At 53.1% G+C, this 14,060-nt stretch overlaps 1 protein-coding gene across 1 annotated transcript in view; it reads left to right on the forward strand.

Moving 5' to 3' along the window:
* The first annotated feature begins 5,121 nt into the window (after positions 1 to 5,121).
* The window catches only part of LOC116950803 (synaptic vesicle glycoprotein 2C-like), a 38,851-nt gene continuing 29,912 nt past the window's right edge, over positions 5,122 to 14,060 (forward strand). The window contains exon 1 of the mRNA XM_032968880.2: positions 5,122 to 5,495. The gene's annotated coding sequence lies outside the window, so the exon portion shown is untranslated. The remainder of the gene's footprint in view (positions 5,496 to 14,060) is intronic.

Here is a 14,060-nt window from a genome sequence, read left to right on the forward strand (position 1 = left end):
CACCTGTGGTGGTGGTGGTGGCTAGGGTCGCCACGTATCCAGCTTTGACGCGGGCACTCCGGGAAGTGGCATCTGCGTTCGGGCGGTGGCAGGATTTTATTTCTGCTGAGAACTGCCTACCGGTCTTGTGTCGAACTTTTATTGGAGTCTGTTGCGCGGCGTTGACAGGCCGAGGCTGACGGATCAATGTGTCCGGCTTCTGGTCGACAGTAGAAGAGGCGTCAACTCGAGTGGAAAGTGCTATCTCAGTCCACCACCACCACCACCTCACCAACCCGCATTGACCAGCATGGTGAAGTATGGTCAACTACTGCCAATTACCGACATTACGTGGGAAAGCCTCTGTCTGGCAACGGGTTGGGAAAGGGCTGTGATTGAGTTGTGATTTATGGGACGTGTACGATGCGAGTGTTGTGTTGCTACTCGTGTTACATTTCAGTATATCTTGAACAACAAAAGCAAATTGACTTTGTTGTATATGCTTAGTTCCTTCCCTCGGGTTTTGCATTTGTCATTCTCTTCCGCCAAACATTTAAATAGCCGTTCTGATTTCTGGCAAGACTGCGCGTGTCATGACCAAGGTGTTATTAGGAACACATCTGCACACACAGTACTACATGTTTAACACGTACGCTTTCGCGACCAATATCCATAATACAGGTTTTTGTTGGGTGAGCTCGCGTAAATATATAAATGTGGCTGTGTCGGGTGGTGGCGGTTTTAACGACACATTTATATATTTACGCGATCTAACCCAAAACAATCCTGCATTATGGAGTTACTACGGATGTTTGCAGAGAGCACACATCATTTGTGCGCAATGGAACCATTACAATCACAATGAAAGGTGCATTGCTTCCAACCTCTTCCGATTCATCCACACATTCTGGGTCTGTCTTCTCCTCCCTCTTCCCAGCTGCAGCAGCGCATGACAATCTGAGGTGCTGGCCGGAGTGCTGACATCTTGAAGGGAGAGGGGCGCGTCCACCCCCCCCCCCCCCTCATCATCATAGTCGCACCATTACCAAGTTCCCTCCACTCGCTCCCATGATAAATTTAGAGATCATACTCACCATCTTCCAGATTATCATTCTACTCACCCATGCCTACCCCTTCTCATCTCACTCCACTCCCCTCCACGCACTCTCCTACCTCTCCCTCTCATCTCACTCCACTCCCCTCCACGCACTCTCCTACCTCTCCCCTCTCATCTCACTCTTACTCCCCTCCACGCACTCTCCTACCTCTCCCCTCTCATCTCACTCCACTCCCCTCCACGCACTCTCCTACCTCTCCCCTCTCATCTCACTCCACTCCCCTCCACGCACTCTCCGCTCCAGCAACCGAGGCCTTCTTTGAAAGCCCCGACTCGACCTTCGCTCAGTGGGGGGGTCCCTCGTTCTCCTGTCCTGCCCTCATGCTCGGGCACTCCTCTGCCGCAGCGCCCCGTGTGTATCAACTCCATGCCCCTGTGCAGGCTTAAGAGCATCACCATTCCCTCTTACGAAGACCAATTGCGTCTTTCCCGCAGCAATATAAACGTGCCCGCTGTGTATGCTTGGCGTCTTGCGACGTCTACGCCGCGTACGTACAAATGGCATTGCACGGGTGGATGCCTGGAAATACAGCAGCAAGAGGCAGAACAAAAACTAGGCGCGGATCTCGGAATAACACAAGTAAGGGAGATCATCTGCACTTGGGTGCTACTCGTCGTGGAACTGGATGAAGTGGAGACTGGTGACAGCATAGCAGCCCAGGGAGAGAACACATCTAAAAGGAGAACCACCGTGCAGATGGGAGTCACGAAATTAAGTGAATGTCGCTTTGTAAGATGCACGGCGGCAGCACTGGACCGTAAGGGATGGTCATGTCGTGTGGAGGCCTTCATCTAGCAGTGAATAGACAAATTACTTTTCAATTGCGGTGATGTGTGTGGGAGGAGGTGGAAGGCACTTCTGGGATCTCCCTGTGGGAGCGGCGCGCTGCGCATTGGCAGAGTCTCGATGCACGAGGGACCGCTCCATGCGACGATGCACCAGGGGGTGTGATTCTGCCTGCAGCCGGGCACAGCGGCGGCGCGTTCCATTCTATCGAGATGGAGAGGGGTGGACGGGGGTGGCGTTGAGAGAAGGTGTGCTGCGGTAATTCCCTTCTCGCTGTGTCAGCACGTTCCGCTACGGTGGACGTGCGTCCGCGCGTGCGTGTGCGCGCACACCGGAGCCTCTGCATATTCATTCATTTTTTGTCCCCATTCTCCGGAGTGTGGCCGTGTGAGTTCGCCGCACGCTGCTCCCCCCCCCCTCTTCTCTCACAAATGAGCCAATCACCCGCCCGCCCTTTGCCCCCTCGGTAAGCACCGCTCCGCCTGTTATCTATGCCAGGCTAATTGTCCACGCGCCTTTCACTCCCCCACCGAATGGTACGGTCCGCTCATCCCGTTAGCCGCACCGCACGCACGCACCGTGCCCCGCTAAGCGAGCATCATCGTCTTCATTCGAGCAACAGCAACAACTATTAAAGAGGGTTGGGGGGGGGGAATCCATGGCTTTGAAGAAATTCGATGTTGGACTAAAATGTCGGGAGCGTCTTCGTGGCTTCATAGTGCAGGGTGCTTAAAAAAATGTGAACACTTCCGAGAATTTGCAACAACACCGCGAGAAATGTAATGCTGCCTGCGGGCACTGGAGATCACTTGGAGAAGATTCCAGGCCACGCGTTGGCAACGATGGCGAACAAGCGGGAGACCCTTTGACCTTTTGAAGCTATTAACATTTACATTTGTTGTCACGTGACAGTGTATTATCCGTTCTTGTTCCATTAAAAACGATAGTCCCATTTAAGTATTGACGTTTTTGTTTAACACCATGTACACAACCTGTTCTCTAACACACGGGAACTCTGCGGGTTCGCACATTGTGTGCTCACGTCTAAATTAGGTGGAGAGGGAGGTGGAGAGGGAGGTGGAGAGGGAGGTGGAGGGGGAAATCAACCGGTCGGAGAGGATTTGGACAAACGCACCGCGCGCGCCGCGCTGCTGGTGGCGAGCCGCGTCACAGACGACGTCACAGACGACGTCACAGACGTCACCGACGAGTCCTCGTCATTAAAATTATTTAGACCAATCGAGTAAAAAACTAAAAAAAAATTGCCAGGGGCAAAGCTAAAGGTCATTTTGAGGTCGTGGCTTCGCATTCAGGGCCGGTCGTTAAATCCTCGACGGAGGGGGACTATCGTCGCGGCCGGCCGAATGATTCCCGGCGCCAGAGGCGTGCCACCATCGTGCTTCGTGGTGACACCGCTAGGATGGCTTCCCCGGGGGCGAATTTGACAGCCAACAGAACGATCGCACCTGGCGAGAGGGCATTTTTTTTTTTAGAACAGCAGGACCTCATCATACCATGCGCACGCTTGCCACCACTGTCAATGATGTAAGTGCTGCACTGCCGATTTGAAACCCTTTTGTCGCACACTCCGATGTTCAGAGCTGATCCATCCAGATTTGTATATATACACACCGTGTTGTTTTGCTGGAAGAAAAAAAAACACACACACACACAAGATGCTGACAGTTTTTTGCTCTTGAAATCGGTGCCGCGGTAAGAAGTTGCAAACATCGGCTGTGTTGGCAAGTGTCCACCCGTCTCGACGTCGCTGATAAACAGCTCATTTCGAATGATCGCACCTCCTGGCTCTGACACTCCTCCCCGAAGACACCGGCAGTGGAACCGTCAACCTCATCGGAACATCGGCAGCTGGGCGATGCGCTCCATCGCCTTCACGGAAGGGTTGAAGCAAGCCCGAGTCTGTCGACGAGACCCCGCGTGTCGACACCGGTCCAGAAGTTCCGCTCGTCTTGAAGCGATGCTGCTGAAATGTTGCAGTGGGGCCGACGGGATGTGTGGTGTGAGAAACGCGTTTTTCTGTGTGGACAGACAGAAATATGGGGAGCGGCAGGGTAGCGGTTGGCGCTACGCTGTACTATGAACCTGGCGACCAGGGTTCGATTCGCACTCACGACCAACACCGGTGACGATTATCTGAACCGGTCCGGGGCCTTCCCCTAGGTCGACTCAGCCTCAAATGAGTACCTGGTGCGGTGTGTCAACATCGCCACTGGGGAGACAAAGGCGGTCGGGCGTGGTGGTGGCCACCCACCCCCTCGTGTACCGTTTCGGCCTTCGTAGGTGCTGCTGCTACTCGCAAATAGCACTTGCCTCCAACAGCCTGTTAAGGCTATCCGGGGGATCTTTGTCTTTGTGGACAGACATATACGTGAAGGAGGTGAGCTGTATGCGTGCATATTTTGCTACATATGCGCTCCACTCGGACCCGACATGGTTTGCGTTGTGTAACATCGCCGATGAACTCCGCAGCACGCGAAAGAACGTCCACGACATCCGATGATTTAGCCCGACGGCACCGCGTTGCCCCGTGTGCTGCCGCGGTGCGATCGTTTCAAGCAGGCTGGACGTCGGTTCGATTTCCGGGCACGGCAGTTCAAACAATGGGGAGGGGGGTGGAAACGCCTCTTGAACGCTCCCGGCCTGCTCTCAGTCTAAACGGACACAGCCACCGTTATTGAACCGGTCAGTTTGCGTGCAGTGGGGTAGAGTGCCGCATGGCTCACAGGGCTATACCTAATAAATAAAGTGAAACTGAGTGTGTGGATGCGCCCATCTGTTCGCCTGGCCAGCGTGGAAGGGTAGGCCACGCACACGCCTCGAGGGAGCAGGGGTCGGTATCCCGCGGCTCCAAAAGCCGCTTGCGGCTCTTTAAGGACTGCTGCTTGGCCGTGATTTATCAAGGACCATCGCCGTCTCGTATTCACGTGCATTGCGGCTCTTGAGTTTTTTAGTTTTTTGTACCGAATTCGAAAAAAAATTGGCTCTTCTTGTTATTTAGGTCGCCAAACAACCCCTCTGGAGTCGAGGGAAGGTCCCCCTGTGTCTGCTCCTATTTAGAGGCCCTTTCCCCCAACAGTGGCGCGAACAGGGCGATTGCAGGGCTGCACTTTTACCTTTTTACGCACCGCACTTCCACATCCCCCCCCCCATAGTCCCGTGCGTAATGGCACAGGCCACGCCGGGCGGGAGGGCGCGTGATGCCGGGCTGCGTGTGAATGCGCCGCTGTCGCTTGCTCAGTCCCTCCCGACTGCGGCTCTCTCAGAGCTACGAGCGGAGCCACCACCACCACCACCCCCACGTGGCGTCACCCCCCCACGTCCCACACAGCCCGGTAGAATCAGCCATCTTCTCCCCCATCCCCACCTCCTTCTCGCCCCACCCCCCTCCTCCCTCGGCTTGGCTCGGTGCTACCCCCCTCTCATCCGCACACTCATTGGGCCCCCCTCCCCACGCACACACACCGGTCCCCGCTGCGTCGTCCGATCATCGGTGACAACCCCCTTCTCATTTCTCCCCGAGGAGAGAGGACTACATCGTGGTAGCAGCAGCAGCATCATCATCATCTCTTCGGAGCGCTTCGGATTCACGAGGTGAGTAGATGCATGAGACGTGGCTGGCTGGATGGATGGAGGTGAAATTGCGTGCTGCTGCTGCTGCGTTACTGTGGCCATTATGGGTTCATATATTTACATGGCATGTTCATTCATCGTCGTAATCGCCATCAGCAGCGGCCGAGATCGATCCACTGCTCGATGAAAGCCTCCCCGGGCCCGCCGCCATGATCCCACGATCAACCCCGCGACGTAGCAGCAATTCACACCAGCGCCGCCTGCTCTGCGGCACGAGGGCCCCCACCGCCGCGTTTGAGGGTCCTCTCCGGCGCGCGTCTTCCCCCTGGCTGCTGCTTCGTGACTATCGTCGACCACGCGCGGGACTGAACGTCAAAAGCGGCCGTTAACTCGAGCAACATGCGCTGATGCTGCTGCTGCTGCTGCGGGTCACAGAGGGGTTAAAATATTGCTCTGCGATTTTGCAATGCACGTATCTGTGTATTTATTGACCGCGCTCTTAAACGCTACTCAATAATAACTCTTCTAGGGAAGAAGGAGGAGAGATTATTATTGTTGTTTGTGTTGTTAAGCCCGGTGGGTTTCGGGTAGCCGTGCGCCTCTTTGTTGTTTGCCACGGGGTGAAGTGAGCGCAGGAGGTTCATCTGCCGCTCTCCATCTCGCTCAGCCAACGCATCGCCACCTGGGACCGTGTCCCGTGACCTCCCGCACACTTCACTTGGGTGCGCACTAAACCAAATAAGAAAGGTGGCCACCGAGCCCAGCACAAGCACCGTGGTTGACCGACACCGTCGCTTCGTCGTGGTGAATGGCGGCTAATAGTCGTCGTCGGTGTGAGTTTGTGTGGAGGGGGGGGGGAGCGGTGGTGCAGCGGTTAGCGCTACGCTGCGCTACGAACCCGGCCACCTGAGTTCGATTCCCGCTCAAGACCAACACCGGTGACGATTGTCTGAACCGGTCCTGGGCCTCCCCCTAGGTCGACTCGGCCTCAAATGAGTACCCGGTGCGGTGTCTAAACATCGCCACTGGGGAGACTAAGGCGGTCGGGCGTGGTGCTGGCCACCCACCCCCTCGTGTGCCGTGCCGGCCGTCATAGGTGCTGGCGAGCGGCACTTGCCCCAACAGTCTATTAGGGCTATACGGGGGATCTTTGTTTTTGTTGCTCCCCTCTGATTATGGGCCAAGGAAGGGGACGGTGCCACGTGTGTGCGTGTACGGCCCCCTTTACGCGTGCCACCCCCTTTACGCGTGCCACCCCCTTTACGCGTGCTACCCCCACCAACACCATGGATCGTTAGAAATGGAAACGGCTTGGGACATGCTTTCATCCAGCAGTGGATTTAACGTGACTGGTGATGATATGGTACAGCCCATTATCAATCGACGGCTCGGTGCGAGTCCTGGCAGTTTGGCCATACTTCATCACGCTGGATCAGTGCTGGATGGAGCAGGCGGGCGAGCATAGACGTTGGAGCGTAGTGCAGTACAACAAATGTTGTTGCTGCACTGCTCTTTCCTGCCAGCTACGTAACCCGCCCGGCATGCAGGGTGGTCGCTCATCCAAACACTCTCGGGGCTGCATCCCTGCTTCTCTTACGAGGAGACGCGGGGCACTAAGTGGCGGTTTGCTCATAGGCGTGAAAATAATGAAATCGTATGAATTATATTAAATGGAGAAACTGAACCGCATTTAATATTCTCCACGTGAGTGTGGACGCGGAGGGGGGGGTGGTGCGTGATGGTGGGGGCGGCGGTGGGTGATCATCTGCACACAATGTAACCCGTTTTACCATCCCATTGTTTAAGCAATTGCAGAAATCACGAGGACCGATGCAGATATCTGCCTATCGCATGTGTGCGTGTGTGGACGCGGGGTAGTGTAGCGGTTAGTGCGCTGCGCTACGAATCTGGCGACCCGAGTTCTATTCCCGGCTCACGGCCAACACCAGTGACGATTATTTGAACCGGTCCTGATCTTCCCCTATGTCGACTCAGCCTCAAATGTGTTCCTGGTGCGGCGTGTGAAACATCGTCACTGGGGAGACAAAGGCGGCCGGGCGTGGCGCTGGCCACCCACCCCCTCGTGTGCCGTGCCGGCCTTCATTAGGTGCTCGCGAACAGCATTTGCCACAACAGTCTGTTACATGCTACACGGGGGATCTTTGTCTTTTTGTGTGTGTGTGTGGAAACGTCCTATCGTCTTACGCCAAGTTGTAAACGTGCTTGACATGTCTAATACTGGCGGGCGGACTGCGGGACCCTGCAGCGGGAGCCGCGGCAGTGGGGTCCACGGAGGAGCGTGGCCTCTGGAAGGGGGCTCAAAGCACCGTGTGGCAGATGGCGACGCCTCGCCCGTGCAATCCAGCAGTGGATTGATGATGGCCGATGATATTAATCGGTGCTTACTCACAGCCGCAATGCTCCGGAGGGCTGTCTGTGTGTGGCGCGCGACATCCATCTCGCCTGATTTTGGCCGTAACCGGTTCATATGATTATAGGACCAGAGGGTAACGTCATATAGGATTGTTATGGGTTGGCGTGCCTTGCACTGTAGTTCCTACTCCAAGGCAGGCTGTCAGGGTTCGGAAAAAAATATCGAGCGATAAATGAAGCCCCGATGATGACGACGATTGTCAGGTGACGTTCCCCTGCTGCCACTGACAATCCAGCCACACAAGTGACGTTCTCCTGCCGCCACTGACAATCCAGCCACACAAGTGACGTCTCCTGCCGCCACTAAGAATCCAGCCACACAAGTGACGTCTCCTGCTGCCACTGACAATCCAGCCACACAAGTGACGTCTCCTGCCGCCACTGACAATCCAGCCAGTGACGTTCTCCTGCCGTCACTGACAATCCAGCCACACAAGTGACGTTCTCCTGCCGCCACTGACAATCCAGCCACACAAGTGACGTCTCCTGCCGCCACTAAGAATCCAGCCACACAAGTGACGTCTCCTGCTGCCACTGACAATCCAGCCACACAAGTGACGTCTCCTGCCGCCACTGACAATCCAGCCAGTGACGTTCTCCTGCCGTCACTGACAATCCAGCGACACAAGTGACGTCTCCTGCCGCCACTGACAATCCAGCCACACAAGTGACGTTCTCCTGCCGCCACTGACAATCCAGCCACTCAAGTGACGTTCTCCTGTTGCCACTGACAATCCCGCCACACGGCCACTCCACGCATTTATTGTTTCACCGACTATGTAGTTTTCCTTCTGTGGTTATTTTTTTCAGCTCTGTGGGGGGAGAGGTGGGGGAGGGGAGCTTTGAGATGGGGAGATTGAGGGTGGGGGGCTGGGCTTGGCTTATCCCGCACGAGAGGAATTCCATTGACATCACCAATCCAAGCCGCGCCCGGCACGTGGCTTCTGTCCAATCGCGTCAGACACCGTGTGAGCGCACGCGCCCCACCGATGCTCGGCGCGGTAATGCGAGGGTCAAGGAGCACGGTGCATGGGGAGTGGTGGAGGAGGCATTGAAGACACGAGGAGCAGAGAAGGGCGGGGGCATGGGGGACATGGGGGGCATAGAGGGAAAGAGATGCACTGCAGGGGACACACGGAATAAATAGTAAATGATGAAGACGATCATTATGAAAATAATGATGAGATCGACTTGGGGCGTACGTCATGGAGACAGAGAGGGACGGGGAGGGGGGGGCACGAGGCAGGGAGGTGACATGCCGAGTGATGGGTGCGGGGTATTGGGGCACGTGGTGCGAGTGATGCGTGTGGGGTATTGGGGCACGTGGTGCGAGTGATGGGTGCGAGGTATTGGGGCACGTGGTGCGAGTGACGCGTGCGGGGTATTGGGGCACGTGGTGCGAGTGATGGGTGTGAGGTATTGGGGCACGTGGTGCGAGTGCAGGGTGTGTGGTATTGGGGCACGTGGTGCGAGTGATGGGTGTGTGGTATTGGGGTACGTGGTGCGAGTGCAGGGTGTGGGATATTGGGAAACGTGGTGCGAGTGTTGGGTGTGGGAGGCAACTTCATTCCCTCCAGGAGTCTGGGCTGTCGACTGCCTGCCCTTTGTTCAATCGCAGGCTCGAGGCCCCTACTCTCTCCCCTCTGGCTATAGCTGCCACTTTATACAATATATAAAATGAAAATATAAATATAAAATAAACATTCCCAAACGTTTCCGTGCGGCGCCGTGAGTGAGGTGTGGTCACGTTTGGACGCCCCTCTATACACCCACGTTGCATCGCGTTTGTCAGCTATGTTACGCGGCATCGCTTAGTCAATTAATATTCACGAAGCCATATCGATTATCATTAAGCTCACAATCATAATCATCATCAGCTGTGAACAATACGCTGCTGGACGAAGGGATCCCTAGAGCCGCTGTCACCTTTCACGACCCTGCAATGGAAGAATCCAACTTCGCACCTGAACGCCGGTTGACTCAATCGCTCCATCTCCTCGAAGCACGTGCTCATTATGCACGTATCAAATCGTAAGTTTTAATCATCGACGCTGTTTTATTCATATGTGTTGAATGGATTCACGTGACCACTCCAGCAAATGGAGGCTGCTACTCTTTGACGGCTGCGTTAAACATCGTGATTGATTCTTGACTGATTCTCGAATAGAGACACCCCCCCCCCCGCCCCCCCCCCGAATCGTGACGATTCATTAAATTGCTACGGACAGAAGCCTCGCAACACACGCAATCGACGCGGCGGCCGTCTTATACATTGGCATTGCGTTTTTTTGCAGAGCAGTGCAACCCACGCGCTGTGCCAACCGAATACTAATCCTGCGTTTCACGAAACGTCGCAGAGAGCGCACTGCCAGCTGAGGAGCGTCACGTCGCGACCCCTCCTCCCCCCCATTGCTGCTGCTGCTCTTCTCACGCAATGCAAAAATTGTTTCCAGCGCATGCAGCGCACGATAATGCGCAGTTGCGCGCATTGACATTTATCAGAAATTACTTCGCCGCACTGAAACAAAGCCTGCACGGCTGATGATGGGATGATGGCGAGGCGGCTCGCACCCCGGGGGCAGGAGCGTGCGCCCGTAATTGTGGGACGTATGTTGTACTAGCTGTACTACCCGGCTTCGCCCTGGACTTGGATTCACCACGGGCGGCCGCCTTTGTCTCCCCAGTGGCGATGTTCACACACAACACACCAGTTACTCGTTTGAGGCTGAGTCGACCTAGGGGAGGCCCAGGACCGGTTCAAATAATCGTCACCGGCAGTGGCCGTGAGCGGGAATCGAACTCGGGTCGCCGGGTTCGTAGCGTGGCGCGCTAACCACTACACTACAATGCTAGATTGGAAGCTTTCGTGACTGCAAGGATCCATACTCTTTGGTTCTATTCGGTAAAGTCACGTAGGTAAAAAAATAAAACAACAAAAATCACGACGTTCCGGCCACAACACAAGTGGCCTTAATCAGGTGAAGCGTACTGTCACGAGGTCAGCGTTGGAGTGAAGACAGTCCAGCCCAGGTCGCGTCCTTTTAAGCTGTGTGGGAGGACACAAAACGCTTTGACAAAGGAATTAGCATAAAATGACGGGAAAGTGCAATAGAACCGGCAAGGAGGGGGTGAGAGGGGGAGGGGAGTGTGAAGGGGAATGCCCGTAACGTCGAGGACCGGCACGGGGGAGGGGGAGGGGAGTTTACAAATGTGGTGTGAAGTGAAATAAGCTGCAATTAAAGTTCGGTATATCACTACTTAATGTTTGGTATGATTTAGAACATCTTTCCAATGGTTGCTTAATTTGAAACAATCTTCTCGGTTGAAATTGTGTCTGTGTTTGTAAATCTGAATTGCCTCGTGGATAAATCTCTGATGAAAACCCGTGGGTTTACAAAGGACCTTGGTATCGGAGAAAATTATATCGTGATCACCAACAGCGTTGTAACAGTGGTCAGCTACGGCAGAAGAATTCGTTCTGCCGTGTTTCAAATCTGAATTGTGCTCGCGAATTCGGTCAGAGACATGTCGTTTCGTCTCCCCGATATAGCAATCACCACAAGTGCAGCTCAATTTGTAAACCCCGGGGTACTGTAAGTCAGGAATGACATCCTTCACGGATGGGATCAGGTCACGGATTTTGTGTACTGTATTGAACCGGACCAGGATCTTGTGTTTGTTTAGAATTTTGGAGATTTTTTTAGTAACGCCTGTTATATATGGTAGTGTGATGGTTTTGATCGGAGTATCAAGTGGTTGTTTCTGTATAGAGGGAGAAACAGCTTGGCGGATGGTACGGTCAGAGTATCCATTTCTCTTGAGGGCCAGATGTACATGTTTTAATTCACTGGTCAGGTGGTGTTGGTCCGAAATGCAATGAGCCCTGTGGTATAACGTTTTGATGAGATAATTCTTTTGAGTTGGGTGGTGGTGGGAATCAGGTTTCAAGTAGGAATCTGTGTGGGTGGGTTTCCTGTAGACAATGTCCCAATGAGCCACGTGACTTTACCGAATAGAACCAACGAGTTTACGTTACAATGCGTTACGCTTCCACATGCGCGGGTCACATGACAGATTTGACACCACAGCTCACTTGCCGTGCAAAAAAATGCATTATTAAGCTCCCGCCCCCATCCCCTAAAAAACAAAAGTGTATTTGTATAATTTGTGCATGGTGTACAGTCTGGAAAGTACCCACATGGCAAATTTCCAGTTGCATGTCGGGAAGTAGGCTAAACATTTTGAACAGACACATATTCACAACTTTGCCTTTTATATAATGGAGATGTTGTATGATGAACTTTTTAGCGCCGTATGTAGCCAACCGTGCTAATCGGGGGTGGTGTGGGGGGGAAATAACAAACTAAATACAATAAGCAGTTAAATCTTGACTTAAATAATTCGTGACTGGAGGAATACATATTCTATGGGTCTTTCGGTAAAGCCACGTAGATAGAAAAATAATTTAAAAAATATCACGACGTTTCGATCACAACACAAGCAACCGTCTTCAGGTGAGAGAGACGATTGCTTGTGTTGCGATCGAAACGTCGTGATATTTTTTTAAATTATTTTTCTATTTATGCGGCTTTACCGAAAGACCCATACAATACAATAAGCAGTTCTAAAGAAATGAGTTTTTCATCTAAATGATGATTTCAAAGTGCATTGCTCCAGTGGCTTCCTAATATCGGACGGGAAGAGCGTTCCAGACGGCCGCAGAAGCGCCGTGCGATGCGGTGAGCGCCGTCGTCTTTGTTGGATGGTTAGCGAAGAGCTGCCGCCGCTGCTGCGAGGATGACCACGGGAGTGCCGCGTGATGGTTCATGTTCCTTGACGAGATCAGCGAGGTGGTAGCGTGGTTAATTTGTGTCGAGCAACTTGTTGCTGAGCAAGTGCGACCTCGCAGTGTACTCGTTCAGCAACCGGAAACCACTGCGGCTCGGCGAGCACCGGACGGATCTGGGAAGCCAAGCAGGGGTTGAGCCTGGGCAGTGCTTTGGAGAGACGACCTCCACGCACAAAACAGCCTGTCAGAGGGCTCGCGGGATTACGTTGCAGGCAGTGCAACATAATCATCCGCCGTGCTGTGCTATGCTCCCACGTTCGCCATTGAGATCAGACGTCCTTTTTTTCCAATAAATTATTTGTAATAATATTGGCATGTGAATTATAGTGATAGGGGTGAAGTTTGCGGACGACACCACCCTCATTGGGCTGATCTCTGGTGGGGATGAGTCTGACTATAGGCGGGAAGCTGACAATCTGGTGACCTGGTGTAGCCAGAACAACTTAGAGCTAAATGCTCTAAAGACAGTTGAGATGGTTGTGGACTTCAGGAAGAATACAGCCCCACTCACCCCCATCACCCTGTTAGATTCCCCAGTCAAAATTGTAGAGTCCTTCTGCTTCCTGGGCACTATTCTCTCCCGGGACCTCAAGTGGGAACTGAACACCAAGAAAGCTCAACAGAGGATGTACTTTCTACGGCAGCTGAAGAAATTCAACCTGCCAAAGACAATGATGGTGCAATTCTATACAGCGATCATTGAATCCATCCTCACCTCCTCCATAACCGTCTGGTACGCTGCTGCCACTGCCAAGGACAAGAGCAGACTGCAGCGTATCATCCACACTGCTGAGAAGGTGATTGCAATCTACCAACCCTCGAGGACCTGCACACGACAAGGTCCATGAGGCGAGCGAGGAAGATTATGGCCGATTTCTCCCACCCTGGACACTCTCTGTTTCAGCTACTCCCCTCCGGCAGAAGGCTCCGGTCCATCAGGACCAAAACCTCACGCCATAAAAACAGTTTCTTCCCATCTGCTGCTGGCCTGTTAAATAAGGCCAAGGGCTTACACTGTTTTTAACATTTTATCTACATAATGACACCTTGCCGATATTAACTATGTTACCCTATTTGTATTTTTTATTTTTTATTTATATCTTAAAGCTATTTTATATTTGATATTTATTCAATTTTATATACTTCAGCCCCTTGGTGTTAGACTTTTAACCCGTATTATAGTAAGACTTGTTTAAAACTTATTTAAGATTTTAGATTCCTATATGTTGAATGTATGCACCATCCTGCCAAAGTAAATTCCGTGTGGGTGTGAACTTTCATGACGAATAAAACCCTTTCTGATT

Source organism: Petromyzon marinus, chromosome 40 (assembly GCF_048934315.1).
Source record: "Petromyzon marinus isolate PM22_M1 ecotype Great Lakes invasive population chromosome 40, UKy_Petmar_22M1.pri1.0, whole genome shotgun sequence".
Classification (NCBI taxonomy): Eukaryota; Metazoa; Chordata; class Hyperoartia; order Petromyzontiformes; family Petromyzontidae; genus Petromyzon; species Petromyzon marinus.